General features: G+C 37.3%; 1 long non-coding RNA gene across 2 annotated transcripts in view; it reads left to right on the top strand.

Annotated features, from left to right (window-relative positions):
* The first annotated feature begins 1,926 nt into the window (after positions 1-1,926).
* LOC107976512 (uncharacterized) overlaps positions 1,927-17,764 on the top strand; it is a 152,710-nt gene continuing 136,872 nt past the window's right edge. For both annotated transcript variants that reach the window (XR_010159381.1, XR_001720558.4), the window contains exons 1-2: positions 1,927-2,053; positions 3,332-3,547. This is a non-coding gene — a long non-coding RNA (uncharacterized LOC107976512). The remainder of the gene's footprint in view (positions 2,054-3,331; positions 3,548-17,764) is intronic.

Here is a 17,764-nt window from a genome sequence, read left to right as displayed (position 1 = left end):
ACATACAGGAAAATATAAGGAATAAATGAAACCCAAAACCTTAGAAAAGTTGAAATCATTTTTCAAGTATTAGGTATTGTTTCCGTCATCAATTTCTTCCCAATAATTTAATCTGGATAGATTTTCAGTGGAGTTATAAAATTTTCATAGTGACATTTTCTGCTCATCCTAATATCTCTCTATCTCACACCTATAAAACTATTTTGGTGAGTGAGCGTCTTAGTTCATCTAGGCTGCTATAACAAAATACCGTAGACTAGGTGGCATATAAACAACAGAAATTCATTTCTCACAGCTCCAGAGGCTAGGATGTCTGAGGTCAAGGTGTGGGCCTGTTTCCCTATTTATAGATGGGACCTTCTCCCTGTGCTCTCATATGTTGTAAGGTGTAAGGCAGCTCTCTGGGGCCTCTTCCATAAGGGCATTAATACCATTCATGACAGTTCTATCCTCATGACCTAATCACCTCCCAAATGCCTCACCCCCTTATAACATTGCAGTGATTCGACATCAACAGATGAATTTTGTTTTTGTTGTTATGATTACAGCTTTATGGTTTGTTTTTTAAGGTATATCATTTAAGCATTTGAGTCAAGTTCAAATAATAACCATGTCATACTTCCATATTCTTGTTTCACAGAGTCTCTCATTTGATCTTCAAGGAATCTCACAGTACAGTAAAGGCCTCCTGCTCCTTTCATGCCACAGCTCTCGCTGAGTGGTGTTATTAACAAGCAAACTTTCAGCAGCTGAATGCCCTTCTAATGCAGTTATGCTGCTTGCTGGTAACTTCTAGTGACTCTCTTCAGCCAGAATCCTCCCTGAGTTGCTGGCTCGTGTATGCAGTTTTCTTCTGTCATTTCTACCTGGAAATCCATAGGTGCCTAAAACTCCACATGTCTGAGCCCTCATCACCTTCCCCATCACACCAGCTTTGTTTTCCTTATTCTTGGGGGCAGTCTTGGTGTGTCCTCTAACCTGTATCCTTGATTCCGTTCTATTTTTGCAAATTTAATGTCCCAACATTCCCTAGCTCTTCTCCAACCTCTTTCCCTCAGCCCATTGCCAGGAGACTCCTAATGGTCTCCTTTAAATCCACCCTTTGTAGAGTAATCCACATAAATGATTTCAAATATAAATATGAGCATAGCATCTTCCAGATGGTTCATTGTTGTCTTCGGGATTAAGTCCAAGCTCCTTAATGAGGGCTGTAAGACTCTCTATGAGCCATCCTGTACCCTTCCAGCATTTTTTTTCTCCTAAAGTTAGCCAAAGTTGATCAACGTTGTCTTGTTTCATGTCTTGCCACTTGTTGAACTCTGAAAATACCAATTGCTTGATCTCCTTAAAAGGGGCACCGTTCCCTAATGTTTTTCCCCCTTGATCTGGCTCAATTCCCTGGTGTAAGAGAAGACTTCGAGTCTTAATTCATGTGCTGATGCTTATTGGAAGCTTTCCCTAGTGCCCCCCGTTTTTTTTTTTTTTTCTTTTTGAGATGGAGTCTCGCTATGTTGCCAGGCTGGAGTGCAGTGGCACGATCTTGGCTCACTGCAACTGCCGTCTTCCAGGTTCAAGCGATTCCCCTGTCTCAGCCTCCCGAGTAGCTGGGACTACAGGCATGCGCCACCACGCCAGCTAATTTTTGTATTTTTACTAGATACGGGGTTTCACTGTGTTGGTCAGGCTGGTCTCGAACTTCTGGCCTCAAGATCCGCCTGCCTCGGCCTCCCAAAGTACTGGGATTACAGGCATGAGCCACCACGCCCGGCCCCTAAGCCCCTTTTTAATCCACACCCTCCTGAGACGAATTTCTCTCCTCTATGTTCCCATAAACTTATATGTTTTCATTACAAATGAACACAAGGTCATACCATTTATGACGTTTCAATTATGTGTCTGCCTCTGTGTTCCTACCCTGTGGAGCCTGAGCATTTCTTAAGAAGAATACCTAGAAACATCTGGGGTCTTTCTATTTCATTGTCTTACAATTATTAGGCCTTGTGTAAACGCTCGCAGATTGAATGATGAAATAAAAGAAGAAACTACAGCACAGGTATTTCAATCTATTTTCTTTTCTTTTCTTTTCTTTTTTTTTCTTTTTTGCTACACCATGCTGTCTCTAACACTGATCCTATCTACTTCAAAACCCAAATAAGTACTGCAATTTTGGTAGGATAGAAATCACTAGTTTGAAATGTTACATTTTCATAGTTTGATACCATACACAATGAGTAGAATTTTAAATGAAAATTGATTGATCTGGTAAAATGTTCATATTCTGCGCTCTATTTTCACAGTTCTGGGTCCAAAATCATTATAATAAAGTTTCTACTTTAGCATTCATCAAAACTATAAAAGAAATGTTGCCATTCATAAATGTATTAGTGCAACAGGGCCCAATGCTGCTTTCAAGGACTATTTTCTTGTACAGAGAATTTTATAGTCAGGCAATCATCTTGTTAAACATTTCCTATAAAATTTTAAAAATCATTACCTGGGAGTCTATCACTGTGGCATTAATCACACCTCTACAATTAAGCTTATTTCAACCCTTTCACTGTAATCCTTTTTCTTTAATCAAGGGTTTATTATTGGACTATTAATGTGAGAGTTGAAATAAAAAAAAAATGTCTCAGCCCAGGAATGAATCCTAATAGTAGCGGTTATAGAAAAATGAGAAATTCTAATTTTTTTATGGATTTATGTTAGGATGTGGGTTTAGTGCAACACCCTCCATCTCCACCTTTTTTTCTGTAGAAGGATTCACCTGACTGAAGGGAGACTGGAGCTTTTCCTCATGTCTTTAAGGCTACCCTTTATCTGCTGCAGTTGGGTTTTCCTTGGTAAGAGCACAAAAGCACAATTATTTTATTAAGCTGGAGGGAGCAAATACAGTTGACTTGGGGATATTTTTTGTCTTTTCTACATCACTAAATAGAAGTGAAGTTTTGATGTTTTTAAGGAAAAAGGATCAGAATGTAGTTTTATTTTACCAAATGAATCAACTGAATTTTATATCTTTCAAGAGTTCTAATAAAAGAGGAGTTTTAAATTCGAGGACAACATGTATCTTAATAGCAAGCTAGTCAAATTTTGACCTTAAAATGCACGAATTTCATATAAAACTCTATAGTTTTAAAGTGCACTCATACACATGACTGCATTTGCTATACATAACAATCCTATGAATAGTTAGTCATCCTAAACCTTCTGTTTCCTGAATCCCTCTTCTCACCCTCTCTACTACCATCATCTCCTTTCGTGTCTCGGGCATTTTTCCACGGTTAATATCTTTCTATCACCACATATCATCTCTTGCCTCTTCATTCAGTTTTCTCCATGACAGCCTGAGAGATGTAGCTGGTGCTGCCACTTTTCCTTCATTTTTCCCTGCCTTGAATATGGTGGTGATGCCTGGAGCTTCAGCAGCCATCTTATGGCCATGAAATGGCAAGCATGAGAATGAAAGAAAATGCACTCATCATGACAGGAGGAAGAGCAGAAGAAATCTGGGTCACTGGTGATATCAATGGATAGCTGAAGCAATGTGGGTAATTACTTATCTCTAAAATTTCTGTTATATAAGAAAATTTCAACCCACATTTTAAAGCCATGTTACTTATCTATGACTTGAAATCAGAGGTATTCCTAACAAATATATAACTTACAAGGCTTTCCATAATTCTTCCACCTTCCAACAGCACTGGTGTTCTTTGAGTTCCTAGGATGTTCTTTCCTACCTTGGTGACTCTCCTATGACACCATCCCAATCCCCTCATTCCACGCACTTCATCTGGTTGACTCCTACCCAATCTTCAGATCTCAGTTAAAATGTGTCTTTCTCCAAGAGACTTCCTCTGATCCCTAGAGGAGCTTTTCTTTTCCAGTTGCATACTCTTATAACATACAACAGTTGTCCTTGTTGGTACATATTATATTGTTACCACTTATTCATTCATATAAATAATTAGTAATGTTGTATTTTTCAAGAGACTGTAAGATTTTTTAGGGCAGAAACTGTGTTGCTCATTACTATCTGCCCAATTTCTAGCAAACTGTATGGCACCAAGCATGTATTCAATAACTTTAAAGCAGGAAGGAAAAGAAAAAGAAAAAGAGAAAGAGAAAGAGAAAGATCTTTCTGTCTCTTTCTTTTTTTTCTGAAAACTATAACCCCAAATTTGAAGGTGAACTTGAGATTTCTTTTGATATTGTAATTTCTATCTCATTTGTAGAGAAGAAATAGCCAAAAATTAGTGGTCCATGTTTTTGAAATCTAATGTGAAAGCAGCCTAGTGCACTTGTTGCAAAAGTGTTAAAAAAAACTTATTTCTTCATTATTTTGGTTTTTGGTTTTCTTTTACTTCATTTAATTTGCCTTTGTTTTAAAAAGTGAGTTCATGCCTTCTGCTGCAGATCGGTGTTTGGTAATCAATGTAGTGTTGTCAAAGAGCCAGGAATGGACAAAGTGAACAGTCTTGACACTGGGTTTCTGAACATTGGGCTTTATGGCTTGATAAAGTTTGAATAGATTGCCAGAAATTCATGCATAGGCTAGAAGGGCCAATGAAGCTCTCCGGAGTTATATATACATCTTTTTTATGTATGTGTGTTTTTCTAGGGAGAGATCCAAGGGCTTTAATAAGATTTTTAATGGGGTTTCAGTTTTACAAGAGGTTAAGAATTACTGGGTCAGATTACAGGTTATAGTGATGATACTGGAAATCAGAAGTCACATCCTTTTAAAAAAGATTAACTTGTGTTTACTATATGTATGTTTTGGGGAGTTGTACTTGCAGTATAAATAAATCCATATCATAACCAGCGGTGTTTTACAGTTTCTAAATAGATTATTTGATTAATTTATCAGTCAATTTCTTAACCTACTTCATTGCAATAGATGCCAGGCACTGTGCTAAACTTATTACATGCATTATATCATTTAATTCTTGTAGCAAATCTGCAAACCTACCATTATCATCCCTCCTTCCAGGTTAGTAAATACAGTCTCTGTAAGGTTTTCAGTAACATGTCAAAGTTTGAGTCCGAGAAAGGGGAGAAAGTAAAGAAAAATATATTTTCTAGGTTTGAGTTGAGAGGAGTGAGAAAAAAAATAGAAAAATATATTTCCAGCCTTCAAGGAAACAAGACTTAAGTAAAAGAGAAAATAATGATCATTTAGAAGTAATGTGTGATAATGGCCAAAGCTACAATAAAGAATAACAAGCATTTTAGGATTTTTAAAAAAGTTCCTTTGGGATTCTGTCTGGACCATGATTGCTGGTTAAAGGCTGAATAGAAGAGGAGAAGATTTTCATCACACTAAGTTCCATGGGCAAGACGGGGAGTGGACAACATGCGTTCAAGGGGCTAAGGAGTTCCCAGCTTCACTAGGACTGGGTTCCTGTTGAGGAGCCAGGGGAGATAAGGCTGGGAGGGTTGTCTGGGTGAACTCCCATGGTCTTGTGTGCTAAACTAAAACGTTTGACCTTTACCCTTAGATAATGAGAACCACTTGAAGAGTGTTTTGAGCTGGAAGGTGACATCATGCATACTGTTTTTAGTAAGATTAATTTGGCACCAGTGCACTGGATGGACTGGGAATAGTCAGGATCAGAACAAGGTGGTCCAGCTCAGAAAGCATAGAGAACTGAGAGAAAAGGTCCCATGAATGGAGGCAGAAATGTCAAGAGGGGAAGGGTTTGAAAAGGCAGTCTCATGGACAATTGATTGTATTCAGTGACTTTGTCCCTTTCAAATCCAACTCTTCCCATGCAGAGGAAAAGCCCAGAAGAGACCCCACATTTATGGGCTTGGATTCTGAAAGAAGCATCAGCTCTGTCTCTACTCATTTTGTTTCTACTTCCCTTTTTATGTGTTCTGACTTAGTTTCTCTTTTTCCCCCATTTTCATTCCTTTATTTATTCAACAAACTTATTTTATTCCTGTTAAAGGCCACACTCAATCTAATGCTAGATTTATGGCAGTTAGCAAGAGAGACAAGGACCCTGCCCTGATGAAGCTTACATCCTATTGTTGATGGATAAACAGTGACCAAATAAATGAATATATATTATAGAGAATCAAAATAAGGTAATGTGAGAGAGTGACTGGGGGAAAATTTAGGCAGAGTGTTAGAGTGGCCCTTCTGAGGAGATGACATTCAAACAGACGTTTGAATGACAAAAAGTAGACAGCTGCAATATTTCCCAAAATATTGGGAAAATAATATTTTAGGTATAGAGAACATCTAGTGCATTGGTCTTAAAACAGAAATGAACCTGGCTTAATTCAGTAATGAGAGAGGGTCAGTGGGCTTGAATATGGTAAGCCACAGGAAAAGCAGAAGGAGGCAATATCCAAAAGGTAGGTAGAGGCTAGATGAGGTAAGTTTGTACAGGCCACTGTAATGAATTAAGGTACTGGCATTGAAATAAGGTAGAATGTTCCTCTATTTATGAAGTAAAACAACTGGAAAGTTTTCAAGAGGAGTGTAAGATAAGACCTAATTTCCATTTTTAAAAGATCACTCTGCCTTGAGAATTGATTACAGGAGCAAAAGAAGAGGCAGGTACATTGGGGAGGAATCTGTGATGATAGTCTAGGGAAGAGATTGCTGATATGAGAGACTTGACTAAAATTTTAATAGTGATAGTAAACAAGTGTTTGAGAGGGGGGATGTGTTTTGAAGGCAGAGTTGGTAGCATTTACTGGTGGATTACATGGGGGTAAGGAAAGAGCAGAATACAGAACAATTCCCATATTCTTTGGTTTGAGCATGAATTATGAAAGTGGAAGATGGCAAATACTAAGAGGGAAGTGGGGGAAAATTAACGAGTCCTCTTTTGGCTGTGTTAAATTCATGTATTTTGCTCCATTTCTTAAGGTTTTAGCCAGATTTTCCCCTCTTTGTTTAAAAGTCTGATGACTTAGTAACAGCTCCATCCCCTGGGCATATTTTCCCAGATGGTCAGTTCTTTTGTATTGGACTCTTGAGAAGTCTTGACTGCATAGTCTGACTGACAGATAGCTCTTGGTGGTTGGAAGACTAGTGATTGAATGTAGCATGGGTGTTTGAGATTTTTCAAGAGGATCTAAGATGTTAAAATTTAGGGATTTTGAGATTTAGGTTTGGAGGATGAAGTTGCAATTGACAGATATTTGGACATCGAGAAAAGTAGCTTGTTTTGAACCCCAAAAGATACTGAATTTGGATTTGGTATGTTGTTTGAGATCAAGGCAGAAAATGTCCCTGGTAATATTCTGCATGAGTTAGAGACACATCAACTTATAGAGTCCTTTATTCCTGGATTTAGAAATAAAGCATGTTGGGGAGAGTTAGTCTGGCTTCTAGAGTCACTAATTAAGAAATCCACATAAACATCTAAACTTTTAAAAGTAATACCTTTCAGCAGTTGATTTATGTCAATTTAATTTAATTCAATTCAGCATTATTCCTTGATGTTAGCCTCCATATATCAACAAGAGACTTTATTTACAGAAGGATTCACCAGAAGGCTTTAAATAGAAAGCAAATAAATGACAAGCCCACTTTAAAACAAAACAAAACAAAACAAAACAAAACAAAAACAAAGTGAATGTGGCTTTTGAGAATCACAATTTAATGCATTAAATAAGGTGTAACTGTCTAGGCAGTTACATGTTTTTTTCCTGAGGAATTTTACAAAATGTTTTGCGCTTTATTTGGAGGTATTAGAGAAGGAATGGTGGGTCCCTTTATTCTCATGGGTTGACTGATTTTTTTTTAGAAAAATAATTTTTAAAAACAATGTTCTTTGGTAAACTCAAAATTGCCTTTATCTTGAAAAGGAAGCATCTGAAGAGTTAAGAAAAATTACTATAGTTGAAAATTTACTTCAATTTCTTTCCAGATTATTTTAAATCTGCTTTAAGAAATGCATATGTCCTCTCTAAATATATTGTGGAAATGGTTCACTGAGTGTTATGAAAAGAAAGTTTAGTCTCATTTCCTAAGCCGACTTTTTAACCTGACAGTGCTAAATGGGGAAGAATTCTTTGGGATTATTGTGTGTGTTTTGATAGAGATCCTGAAACAGCTGGTTATTTTCAGTCATTTTCTCACTGCGGGAAGATACTTCTGCTGTTTGAAGCATGGGAGACAGACCCTTGCAAAATTGGGGAAAAAAAAAAGGCGAAGAAATTCAGAAGGAAAAATTTCATTTTATTTTTGAACACACATCTCTTACTATTCTATTAAAAAATGTGTATTTATGTGACAAAAATAATATATCTACTAGTAATATCAGATTCTGACGATCCAAGGAAAAACAATTTTAAAGTCTTTAGGTAGAGAGAATTTGCGGCCTCCCTTAGTCATTTTCATGACAGAGAATCTGGAATATTTAACAGGTCTTGAACTCACCTTTTCTTAACTGAAAGGGCATTGGACTACTTGACAACTCTGATTCAAAACTCTAATCATTTCATGATGAGATTTCTGAGAATTCACTGTGTGGTTTGCTCTGAGGCCATGAGAAACACATCCATCAGGTACAGTTCTGATTGTACGCAGGTAGATGGTTTATAGACTGTTAGCCTACACTGCTGGTTTAGATTTGAGGAATTACTCTGCAAGAACAAGGCAGGTTCTATTTTTGACATTTTAGCAATGAGACCACTTGTACATTATGGCCTGATTTGATTTACTGTAAGAAAATAAGAGTGCTGTAATTTGTAAAAGACATTTATTACACGAGTCCAAAAATTTTAAAAAAAATACTTAGTGTCTCTGTCCATCCCATCTGGTTTTATTTTAATCTCACTCTAGTCACATATGAAATTTTGCTTAGCTGTCTTCATTTTCTTAGTCAATCTTGATTAATGGCCTTCAAAGTAAAAATAATTGGCCTGCATCAGGGTTGTTTTATAACTCTTGTTCACAAAGAATGTGAAAGGCTGGAAAATGAGCCTAAACAGAAGGAATGCATTACGTCCGTCTTTGAGAAAGAGCAGTCCTTCAGTTGTGTTTCACTGTGTATTTTTATAACAGGCGCCTCCTTGACCGTCCATGATATTGCAAATATGTGGTGCCAAAAGCTTATGTATACTTCGTCAAACTGACCATGGCAGCTGGACGTCTCCAAGCAGCCACACATGTGAAGGCGGAACTCACCCAGGCCAGCCTAACAGGCCTGGGAATTTCCAAAGTAAATTATCAAGAAAGCCGAGGCTATGAAACCCACAAGTTTAAAATGGGCAGGGGGCTAATTGTCTCTGAAGTTTAAATGGCTTGTTTATAAAAGGCTTCTCCAGCATTCGTATTTTTTCCCCATTTCTTGAAAACTACATTCCACTTGAAAGGAGTGAGAGGGAAACGCAGGCGCCCTGTGAGCCTTGTGGGTTTGCCGTTGAGCTCTGCTTCCTTTCAAGATCTTCACTTCTGGGAGAGCTCCTCAGTGAAAGAAATAAATTTGAGTTAAAAAAAAAAAACATGCTGAGAAGATAATTTCTTTCTTACGCGAAGTTTTGGTAAATGGATATATGATGGCTCTTTAAAAGCTAGTTATTTTATGCTCATACTGATGAGAAAATTAACATCAAGAATGTTCCAATTTTTCAGTAATTCCAATACTAGGTTCAATTACTCAGTGATTATTCAGAAATTTCACATGTCCTCATATTTGGTAATTTAAAAACAAAATTCCCACTAGGAGTGTTGGATATAAATCGGTATGCAATGACCTACCTGCACCCACCAACAGAACAATGTTCCACCCCAGCGTGTTCAGCTGGCACCTTTGGTCCACACAGCCCGAGGGCTGGCTGGCTGCCTCTGGGAGGAGGGAGGCAAAAGGTGGAAGAAATAGCAGAAAGTTTGCTGATGTTGGTAAAAACTTTGACAGTTCGATTAAGGGTAGTTACAGTAGAGTCTTGATTGAAGACGTATTATGTTCCATGTGTTTTCACAAAAGGAAAATAAGTTATTTTTTAGTTGGGGTGGTTGGATTCTTACGATATCAAGATGGCAGCTATAGGTAAAAATTAGCTTTAGAATTCCAACCCCGCTTCCTTCGGTCTCCCATATGTGTGTTGCTTTCTGTCAGGCTTTCTGGGCCTCTACTTTCACGGAGGTTTCTCAGCTGCCATCCTCCCTACTCAGTTCCCTCTGTCTTTCCATCTGCTCCTTTTCTTTCTTCACCGCCTGAGCCCTCTCGTCCTCTTGCTTGTCCCTTGCTTGTCCGTTATCCCCAGAGCCCACTGATCTCTCAAGAGGTGAGGCTGGATAGAGCTGGGATTTTCCTGGCTGGTGATTTGCACTCCCTTCTCCTATGCATCATAGGATAGTTTCACTTCTCAGGACAATGGAGCAATCACAGATAATTTGCCAGTCTAACACACACACACACCCCACACACCCCACACACGCATGCACAGGCAACACACAGAATCCATAATCTAGTCTGAATGCTATATATTTACAACAGTTTTTTCATTTATTTAGAAATCTATCGCGGTTGTTGCTTACATTTACTTGATGCTTTCTGAGTCAGTCACTGCATGAAGCACTTTAGAGTTTCTCCAGCACCTGGTTTATGCTAAACTGACAATAAATATATTATCTCAGTTACTCCTTATAAAAGAACTAAGAAACGCATATTTTAATCCTCATTTTATAGGTGGGTGAATTTAACCTTGGCTAGGCCCAGGAAATTATCTAGGCAGCTGTTTAAGTCCAAAGCCCATTTTCTTAACCTCTACAACAAGATTTTCCAAACTTGGCCCTATTGACATTTGGGACTGGATAATCCTTTGTTGTGGGGGCTGTTGTGTGCATTGTAGGATGCCTGGCAGCATCTCTGGCCTCTGCTTACTAGATGCCAGGGTTACCCTCCCTGCCCACCATCGAGTAGTGTCAAGCCCAGATTTCTCCATACATTATTAAATGTGCCCTGGAGCGGAGAACCACTTCTAAACATGTTTCTACCGCACGGAGATTCTCTCAGCTTCTTATGTAACTTAACCGATCTAGTCAAAACCCTAACAGGTCACCAAGGCTTGTTCAGCACTGATACAATCTCAATCATAGTTAATCCCATGAAATGGGAAGAGGCAGTAAGGGCTCCTCAGAGGGACCCTGCAGAGAAGCTAAAATATGTGAGTGGCTATCACCCTTCTGAAGGGACTTGTCAGAGGCCAGAGAGGATTTCTGAAAATGAAAAGGAAGCCAATGGCAATGACTACCTAATTATACATTCAAGTTTATGAACCCACCGGAGGGTGACATGTTCCCACTTATCCCTCCAAGGAAAGCATGAAACACCATGTGACTCAGAAAGAAAGTAGGACACAGGTCCGCGTCTGACTTTGTGGCTCTCAAATGGAGTGTAGACAAGTGACTGGCAGCTTTCAGCACTGCCTAAGATCTGTCCCCAGTCTAAGTCACATTGACCCATAAGACTTCGAAGTCTCTTTTTCATCAAGCCAATTAGGACTATAAGCATCAGCTGCTAAGATAACATTTTTTCAACTTTTGTTACTCCACTGCCTATAGATTCTAACTCTCTTATAAGTTTTCCAGTTCTCATTTTGTATTTTCACAAATGTAAAAAGTAGGTTTACTCCCACAGAGGGGCTCTCCCATTGACTTTTCATATTCTGGCCTGGAGCTTTGGTTCACACATGTTTAACTCACTTAGTGCCTACTTCAAGACAATATTCCAACTCATAACTATACGCCATTATCATAAGATAGAAAAAATATCAGGCCTACTACTGGGAGCATGCAAAATGGCATTGGTCCTGTGGCTTAATTTAAAACTGCCACCTAACCCAGACTTTAAGGTTAGGGAGAGTTCCCAGGAGAAAAGCAAATCATAGCTGTGACCTGATTCATGACTAGTGTTATGGATGGAATTATGTTTTACCAAAATTCTTATGTTGAAAACCCCCAATGTGACTCTATTTGGGGTTAGGGTCTTTAAGAAGGTAATAAATGTTAAATGAGGTCCTAACAGTGAGACCTTAATTTGACAGGGCTGGTATTCTTCTAAGAGGAAGAGACACCAGAAATCACTTGCATTCTCTCTCTCTCTTTCTCTCTCTCTCTCTCTCCTTACCTCCCCACCTTCTGCCATGTGCATACAGAGGAAAGGGCACATGAGGACAAACTAAGAAGGTAGTCATCTGTAAGCCAGGAAGAGAGGCCTAGTCAGAAACCAATCCTGTTAGCACCTTGATCTTGGACTTCCAGCCTCCAGAACTGTGAAAAAATAAATAAATAAATTTCTGTTGGTTAAGCCATCTGGTCTGTGGTACTTTCTACGGTAGCCCTAGCAAACTAACACAACTAGAAATTAGCCAGATAAAGCAGGAGAGAACAGGTTCAGGGGCAGGGGTGGTGACAACAAATACAAAGTCCTGGAGTGAAGGAGAGTGGCCATCTCCAAATGAAGGTCTAACAAAACGTCGTGTCTAGCACATTGTGCTGGTGTTTATGCATGATCTGCCTACCAGCTCTTCTTCTCAAATCTTACCCACCATGAATCTCATGATAAAGTAGAAATGATATTTTCTTAGGTCAAGCAGAGGGTCTGATATATATGTTGAATATTTGAAACCCCTCAAAGCCATCATAGGTTTGCTTCCAGCCCCGATTATACATTATGCATGATAACTAAAGTTGGATAACATATTTTAAAAGAAAAAAAAAAGGCTTTACACCAAACAAGTACTTAGTAAAGGGTGAGGTGAATAGATAAAAACATCACCTAATGTATTTATTCTGAAACCCTGTAAATCAGATTCCAATGCTAATGAGTTTTAAATTTAAAGAAATTGAATCTTCAAGCTGTTTGAGCTTTTATCAGTTTATGTGTCAAATATCATACTCATTTAGGAGACTTTAAAAACAACACTGACAACATTATTTAGACAAACAAACAAACAAAGAGTAAATATTATAATTGTCTTGTTGTTTCACCACTAACAGCTTACTTGCTCCATAAAAGAGAAAGTAATGGAATTAAAGGAACACTATCATCTTCACTTTAATTATGGACACTGCTATGTCTTTATAGGTAAAATAAAATAAATGGTTGATAGGTCCAATAATTTTGACAACTACAGAATGTGAAGACAAATAATAAGACCAAAAATCTACTTTTTTAGGTGAGTCTTGCTTGTTTTCAAGGGCCTGAGTAAATTATGTACTAGGCCCTTCATTTTCTTATGCTCTCTTCCAATCCCTACTGAAGATATCTGCGTTGATCTTTTCATACGATATGCAGCTATATGCTCTTTCTTACATAAACATTTGCAATTCACCAAGGAGAATGTAAGATGCATCTTGCATGCTTATCAAGCGCCACAAGAACTTTACAGATTACTGCCTGCCTCAGGATTCTAGTTCCCTGGTGCTTATGCATAAGCAATGGATTTATGCAAACATTGTAACATTTCCAAACAGACTGTGACATGAGTCGTTCCTAGTTCATATAAGGTTCAGATATGCAGCCTATTTTCTGCTAGTACTAGATCATTCATCTCATCAAGCTTAAAATGTATCATCTCAGCTTATAATGTTGTCAATATAAAATGTCATAATGTGGTACTCAATTTGAACAGCAAGATGGATATTAATCTCAAAGGCTTCTGTGCACTGCTGTGGTAGAATTGAACAATGAGCAGCAGCATTAGTCTGTTTGTTTGGTAGTCTTAGCATCAAGCACCATATGCATAGGTGGTAAACATTTTGTTATATACAGTCTACTAATTCTCCCTGATCTAGAGTGTTTATACAGCCCCAGTGGTATAATATGCATTATAACTTAAATTGGATAATATATTTGGAAAAGGAAAAAGCCTTTACGAAGAACAACATCATCGAAGTATAATGATAACATGTCTATTTACATAATGATAATGCACATATTTACTGCCAAGCATGTTTGTTTTGCCTTAGTGTTTATAGCAGGGCACAGGGAATTAAAGAATTACAAAAGGGAGTTTTTCTAGTCTCCATTACTGTGGTAGGGTGATATTGGCAGTGAAGAAAGAAATAGACAAACCCATATTTTAACTAGTGAGAAAAATGAACAATGCTAGTTGTTGGGTTCACGTTGTTTACGAGTACAAATAGGCATGTGCCCAAACTCTTCAGGTTTTTTCTCTAATTCTGAGACACAGTATCTCTTAAAGAAAGTACAAACCCTTACACAAATTTTTTGGCAGCCGGAATAAAAAATTAAATACTAAAAAACATCTCTGTTGGCTGTATTCACTCTTAACAAACATGTGCTTAAGAAAAGCCACCGTTGGAATCATTTACTCCAAGATGTGAAAATCTGCATTTTTGCGTTTCCATCCAAAACTGTGAATTTTATTTATATGTCTACGAAAGCCTGGAACCTTGCACTTTAAAAAAAAGTTGGGAAATGTTATTTTGTGAGCTGTCATATGTTTTCTGAACTTTTTATAATAGAAAGGAGTCTCTGAAGAGCCCTTTTCCTCACTCCTTTAACAAAGCCATGTCCCAGTTTATTAAAAAATCATACACAACAATACTGCTTGCCAGGTTTTATAGTCCTAATGAAAATTTGGTCCAGAGCACAAAAATTATCTGGAAAAATGCCTAAAATTTCCCTGTCGCAGATGTTTCAACAGAAGGTGCTTGCATGCCTTTCGTTAATACGGCGCCATACGGGACTCAGTGTGGCCACTGCAATATAACCAGTAAGTAACACACGCAGCGTGCGCAGAGCTGCGCCAAATTCTCCGTCTGTTGTGTGGGACTCGTATCCCGTGGATTGAGACGTACCTTGATGAAACTGCATTGTCATGGAATGGTAATATTTGTGGATCACCATGCACAGAAAACATCCTATCGAGAATGTGGGAGGTCCGTTTAAAGATTCAGTGCATTTCTTGGCATTGGAGTTGGTTAGAATGGATGTGAACATTAGTGTTTTCAGTCCTTTTTTCTTCCTCATATGCCAGTTTACAGGAATAATTCCATGGAGAGAAAATTCTTTTTCAAAGAATATTAGTTTGAGGGAATGTAATTAAAAGGCCGTGTGAAAGTTGTTTCATGTGGACAGAGAAGACAAATGTACAGGCTGCGTTAGTTTATTCTCTGCTTTAATATATATACGAAGGAAGTGACTCAATGTTCACTCTCTTTGAAATAAAAGGAATTGCTTCATCCTTGCAGAGGCTGATAAAAATAGAGGCACATCTAGGAGGCTACTCACGTGTTCTGAATTTTTCTGGCGAACCTAGAAAATTCTTGCTGGATAAGACTATTGAGAGCAACATCATTATCCATTGTGAGGAACAGATTCTCAGCTACCCAATACATACTCCATACTCAAATCTGGCTGCTGGATCATGAAAATAATGAGCTTATTACAGTGGTGAGACGGTTGGAAGAAGGCTGCAGAATCATTTATCCAGCATCTTGTGGTCATCTGGGGTGCTAAAGGGATGTATACACATAGTACATTATTTTTGTGTTTCCTAAAGTATTACTTTGCTATGTAGAGAGAGCTAAAATATATCACAAATTTTGAGACTCCATTTTGGCATGTTTATATTCTCCTACTACATCAGAAAGCCTCAAACAATAAAAGTTAACTGGGCTGCTAAGAAGCTCTCTATGCTCATATTGTACCGTGTTTTTCAAAACAATAAAGTGTTTGATTATGCTACTTTATTCACATCTTATAATTCTTTTGAGGGAAAGATGTTGACATGTTTTCTTTAAATACTTTGTTTTCTCTTTTTGGGGGAGAGAAAACAAATTGTAAATACTTCTTCATATTAAACAATTTAATATCTCTCTAAAGAAAAAAGAATTTACAGTAAGCAGCAATTACTTAAAATTTTCCTTAGATTCTGTCTTATCTTTACCAAAGATTTTGACATCAATGTTAAACATTTTTGCAACAAGGTGGAAGGTGGAGAGGTTATTTTGACCATTTTTCTTAAATAAAATAAATTATTGCTTGTTGTTAGTAATTATAATAGTTATTATTTTCTTAGTGAGTTCATTTATATTAATGCTTTTCAAATATATTATCTTTCTTGATCTTTGCATTAACCAATAAAGTAAGTATCCCCAATTATTGGTAAGGAAATTGAGGCTCAATGCATTTACAAAACTTGCCTAGAATCATATTTTCAGTTATGGGTATTTCTAGGTCTTGAACTTGGGACTTCTGACTCTGAATCTTGGTTTCCTGTTGTTGGATTATACAAGATTTCAGTGTAATTAATTCATACTTTTAACCATGAAATCAATTACTACCAAGGCATGGTCAATAAACAATTCTTAGCCACAAAACCAAGGATTTCTGTAGGTCTACTCTAATTGGTATTATTATAATTTATGCCATTGTCCATATTGACAATATAGGACATAATTGTCTAAACTTCTATTTCTGATTCATTAATATATTTATAAGTCCATTTATGAAACTTTAAGCAGTACCCCATTCTTCAAAATTATTTCACTATTTTAAAGTATATATATATATACACATTTAAGTATATATTTTTATGTATTTTAGTATTTTTATCAACATTTTTCAGAAAAAGTGATAAATGTGGCCTACAAATCTCTTTACTTTATAGACTATGCCCCCAGTCAAAAATAGTTTGAGGTCCACTTGGCTAACCAAAAGTCATGAGAAACCAACAAACACATTGATTTGTAGCCATGAAATTCTGCTTCAAGATGGACTCATATAACCTGTTATCTTTTTTAAAGGCGAGAAAAATGTTATTTTAAAAATCCCACAAATGTGCTTTCCTTTGAAAAGCACCTATCCTCTCTAAGTCACTCTGAGATTTTAAGTACTGGTATATTTCTATACTCCAATACAGAAAAAGACTAAATTTATCTTTGTGTGATTATCCTTCAGTTAAGAATACTACGTATGTGCCCTGAGATGACATTCCTGTTATAACATTGTTAGAAACCATTGATTGGGAGTAGCAAATTGTTCACTGATGATTCTTAGTAAGATCAATTTGAAAATGCTTCTCTCCACAGTAGCACTTCACAGGGGGGAAGGAGGAAATTTCTCTGCTTGCCAGTGAAACTCAACCAAATGATAATATGCTGATATATACTATGCCCTTCCAGACACTGATCAAGTTAATTTTTTGCTCAACTCAAAACGGCATGCTCTTTGAAGCTATGCTGCTATCACTTGATATTATTTTAATGTATATTTACTAATCTCCAAAATTCAGCTCGTTCTCTGTTGATTTTTTTTTTTTTTTACCTTCGGGTAGACTAAAATATTCCTAAATGCTGCTTCTGTGGAAGATTCCCCAAGTATTCTAAGCCTTCCCAGAAGCTATTGGTCAATGTTAAACAATACTGAGAATTCTAAAGTAGTTCCACACAGTCATGCCCACTGGCTGAGCCTCGAAGGAAAAGATGCTACCAGCTGTGTTTCTGATGCATAAGAACTGTTTAATATTTTGATTTTTAAATAATTTCCTTTGATATTTTAACATTTTAATACTATATTTTATTTTGTTTTCTCTCTTTCTTCAATTTGCTTCTCCCTCCTTACCATCACCCCTCCCTCGTCTTCTTTCTCACTGTTTCTTAGTTATTCCGGTCACCCTCTGTGCTTTCCAACTGGGTTGCTTAAGAAGAAAGTGCAGTTGGCTTTGCCTGTTTAATCAACTTCAGAATATTAGCCAGGTCTCAAAATACTTCTTTACTTACCAGAGGGTTGCTCAATCATTGTCCTGTTCTTTTGAAACTAAG

Source organism: Pan troglodytes, chromosome 7 (genome assembly GCF_028858775.2).
Source record: "Pan troglodytes isolate AG18354 chromosome 7, NHGRI_mPanTro3-v2.0_pri, whole genome shotgun sequence".
Lineage (NCBI taxonomy): Eukaryota > Metazoa > Chordata > Mammalia > Primates > Hominidae > Pan > Pan troglodytes.
Note: the sequence above shows the minus strand (reverse complement) of the source record. Positions and strands in the feature narration are given on the sequence as shown.